This window comes from Vigna radiata, chromosome 7 (genome assembly GCF_000741045.1).
Source record: "Vigna radiata var. radiata cultivar VC1973A chromosome 7, Vradiata_ver6, whole genome shotgun sequence".
In the NCBI taxonomy this organism is placed as follows: domain Eukaryota; kingdom Viridiplantae; phylum Streptophyta; class Magnoliopsida; order Fabales; family Fabaceae; genus Vigna; species Vigna radiata.
The window spans coordinates 4652822-4657587 of NC_028357.1; positions in this window are offsets into that span (position 1 = coordinate 4652822).

Sequence of the window (4766 nt, forward strand, 5' to 3'; positions counted from 1 at the left end):
AATAAACCAGAGAAGAACGCGTAATAACACAAAGATGGGGACACCACAATTTAGCATATTGGTAAGTCAAGTGAAGATTTACCACAAAAATGTTAATCTTTTATAAGAATCATAATTCTAATCCAAAGGGTTGTGTTCTATCACCTCTTGGGTGATTTGTAGGTTCAGTGAGGTCACTGCTGTGTGGGTACTGTTAGGACATTTTCCAATTAGCTGTGCTTTGAGAAATCCAGGTAAGGGGAGCTAATTATTTTGTTTGAAATTATTTTATAAAATATATGCATGTTGAATTCTGAATTTGGTGCTTTGAATTGAATCTGTTTTAGTGTTTTATGCATGTTGAATTAAAAATGTGATGTACTATTGAGATTGTAACGTTACTGTTTTAAGTAATTGGTTTTGGTGTGTACTATACTGCTTAAATGATTTATCTGGGATGATTTTATGTGTCCTATTTTGATGATTATGAATTGTTTCTGAATGGGTTATTGACTGTGATTGGTGATGTTTTGGAAAAGGTCTTAAGTGAGATTTAATTAGCATTGTTGGATAGTAATTGAATACACAGGTACTGTTTCAAATTACTCTGAGAGGAAATAAAATATATATATAAAAAAAAAAAGAATTGGCATTTGAGGTTTAGGGGACAACAGACTAGTTTAGGTAACTTAAATAAATTAATTAAAATTGGTTGAGAGCCTTTCTTTGTTGGTAGGATAGAGGGGACTTAAAAATCTGAGTTGACACATCCCTAATCATAGAGCAGCCCTGGCCTGGTCCAGTCAGTTATGACTAGTCATATGTGCTGGCATCGAAGGTGAGTTTGATGCGTTCAGACATCTGTGCCCTCTCCGGTGACCAATTGAGGGAAAGTAAGATCTCTACTGTGACGAAAATAAATTTAAACAAGTTTATTATAGATACACAAAATTATCATGTGTTAATTTTTGGTCAATTATAATTTTAGAAATTTAGTCACTATATATTTAGAATTTAAAATAAAGATCCATATACATATCAGTTTAATATAATATAAATATATATATTTATAATTATACCGTGCGTATCATATATATATATATATATATATATATATATATATATATTATAAAAGATTTTGGTATTGATTAACTTAGATTAAATTAGGGAGTATTTATTTTAATAAATTGTGAGTGGTAAGTAATGTATATTGTTGAGTTTGTGTATATGTTGATTGTGACAAAAAGTATATGATTACAAAGTGATGAAAGTACAATCCAAGTGGTAAACCAAGTTCCATCTGTATAGAATCTCTTGGTGAGATTCTTAGTGTTTTAGAATGAAAGTAGGAGCTTAGTTTTGGGGGTCTTCTTGACGCTCCAATGGTCTTTCTTCTCACGTAGAGAGGACTGAACCATGTGGTGAGGAGTAGCAGGAGGTCTTAGTCTTGGAGGCTTCCATCATGCTCCAAGGCGCGGAACAGACTAACTTCGTGAGTGTGGCAGGGCGGGGGAGCCCAGGGCGGGGGAGCCCAGGGCGGTGNAGCCCAAGGCGGTAGAGCCTAAGTATCACAAGCCACCACGGGTGCATGACCCGTCATAGCTCGACTATCATTCTAAAGTCCGGACGAATCATGTCTAGTATTTAACATGATAGGATGAATGTTTTATCTTGTTTGCTTTAAATTAATCTCTTGTATGTACATGCTCTTAATTGTATGCTTTTTTTTTTTTTATATAATTAGCTCACCCTTGCAATTGCTTGTGTTTATGCCATGTTTGCGTTTGTTTCCCTTGCGATGATCATCTACTTGGATGAGAGCAGACGACGAGGAGATACTTTGGAAACAACTCTTGATGGGGAAGGAAATGCTGTTGCCTAGCTCTCTAGGCTTTAATTGTCTTATCCTAGGATATTTTGAAGAAACTTTGTCATGTTCTAAGTTTCAAATTGTATGTATTTTAAGGGAGAAACTCTAGTATTCCAAGTTTTCAAATTGTACTGTTTAAGGATGACTGTAATCCTATTACTCTTAACTGCTTCCTAGTATTATTCATGGTGATGCCTTTATTATATCATATATCTTTATAATATAATTGGAATGTTACAAATTAAGTGACATATAAAAAACATCTATAAAAATTGAATTTTAAAGTTTTATTTTCAATGTGATGTTTTAATATAAAAACCCATAAAAAAATGTGGTCAACCTTCCTAATCTATTTAAAACATACAATTTAAAATCAATTTTTTAATTAGTTACTTTTATAAAATCTCATTAGATTATTAAGCACTAATTTCTAGTTGTTTAATTTGATAGCACGTGCTACGGGCTACTACACTCCCCCACATTCCCCTACGCAATAATTCAGTCATAATAATGTACTTATAAAATAAAATTGATGTCTTTAAAGTAAAGCTATTTTTACAAAAAAAATTTAAAAAAGTCATTTTGATCTTGAAAGGGGACATGACATGGCATTGTCATTTGGTCGTTTTAGATTTTATGTCATTAATTTAAGTTTTAGAGAGTTAAATTATTAATATTATTAGTGAGTTTGGTTATTTTATTGAGAAGTAAAAAGTAAAAAATTGAAGAAAGAAAAAGAAAAATAATAATATGAATGTGAAATGTGTGAGTGAATATCTTGAAAAGAAGATTTGAAAGTTGTCCATAGACACAAGTTCTGACCATTGGATACGGATCTTATCTGGTTCCATACTTTGAGTGTGGCACAAGATTTTTGTTTTACAAGTGTTCGGCTGAGGAAGAATTAGACAAAGACGCATAATTTGACGGTCAATTCTTGCGTGAACAACCGCATTGGGTGGTTCACGGGTGAATCAGAACCCATTACTGTTGGATATATCATTAAAATATTCAACGCATTATCAGACCAATCTTCTTCTGCACAATCTGCATACAAACTAGATTTTCTAGGAACAAGAAGAACCCAATGAAAAAGTTTATAGCTTGATGATGATGTGTCACAACTCCCGCCGAGTCATCAAAGCGGTGTTGGGCATGGTCTGTTCTGGACCTTCCACCGTACTGCGTTCTGCTTCAAAGGGTCGCGAAACAACATCTTTAAGCAGTGTCAAAGGAGTCCAGTGATTAATGAATTAGTTATCTGTAATAAAAAGTTAGACTTTTATTTTGTTGCTTGTAACTTTTTTAATTTTTTAATGCTTAAGATAATTGTTTTTATTTTTTTATAAAATGTATGAAAAATTACCATTTTAGCTTCATATACATAGTTTTAAGATAAATAAGGAATATTTGTTATTAATAAAATATTGTATGTCATAGATACTATTTTTCATTTTTAATGGTTAATTATGTTTTGGTTTATATATTGCGATTTTAGTTTTGGTTTTTATTTTAAAGTTTGTTTCTACTATATTTTTACATTTAAAAATTCCATGAATTTAGTTTTTTATAAAATTAATTTTCTTTTATATGATAAATGGAATATCACGTTACTTTTTTTGTTTTTAATACATGTTTAATTTTTAATTACACATTACACGTGCTTAAACCTTTTTCTTTTCCTGTAATTTGACTTAGTCTCGTATTGTTTTGTATTTTGAGATTGAGCTCTTCTAACTTTTTATATAAGTAATTTTAAGTAAGGTTTATAAATACACTAAAATAAACACATTTCCTAGTATGGTGTGGAGATAGACATACATATTGTATATTGAATTATGTTAAACTCTTATGTTGTTTATTTTTCTTTCTATTTCTTGTTATTGTCTTGTTCTTAACAATTAGTATTAGAGCTAATTTCTTAATATGCTTTACGGTTGCAGCTTTGTCTCATCTTTCAAATTGGAAAAGATTTTATTATAGTCAATTTTTTAGTATGCTTTATGATTGTAGTTTTGTCTAATATTTCACATAAAAAAGATTTATTTCTCTTGTTCTTAGGAATCTCAGTTTAAAGAAATAGTGAGAACTTTCTCCAAAAGCAGTAGGAGCACTGACATTGGAAGAAGGAAAGATGAAGATTCAGAAGTTCGATTGTAGTGACTTCAGGTTTTGAAAGATGCAAATAGAGGATTATTTGTATTAGAAAGGCATGCAACAACCTCTCACAGGCAAGAAACTAGAGACTACGAAGGAAGATGAGTGGAGTCTTCTAGATAGAAAATCTCTTAGAGTCATCTGATTAAACTCGTAATATTGCTTTCAACATTGTAAAAGAAAACACTATGACTAGTCTTTTATGATGGCTCTTTCCAGCATGTATGAAAAGCTATCGGCCTCAAACAAAGTCCATTTGATGAGTTGGTTGTTCAACTTAAGGATGACAGAAGGCGCAACAACAAGTCAACATCTAAACAAACTCAACACAGTTACAATCTAGTTGAGTTTAGCTGGAATCAATTTAAATGAAGAAGTACGAGCTTTAATACTTCTTGCTTCCTTGCCAGAAAATTGGAATGCTACTGTCACAACTATGAGTATCTCATTAGGAAGCAACAAGTTAAAATTTGATGATATTCGTGAATTGGTTCTTAGTGAAGAAATTCCCTGAAGAGAGTTAGGTGAATCATCAACCTCTTCAGTACTGCATACAAAGTCAAGAGGTAGGAGTTCAGCTAGAAGAAGAGAACGCAGTAACTCAAAGGTGAGATTGCCCAAATGTAGAAATCCTCATAGTTCTAATAAATCGAAGACTATCGATTGTTAAAATTGTGGGAAAATCGGTCACTACAAAAATCAATGCAAAAGTGTCCCGAAGAAATAAGAGGTGAAGGATGAGGCAAAGGTTGCTTCGACC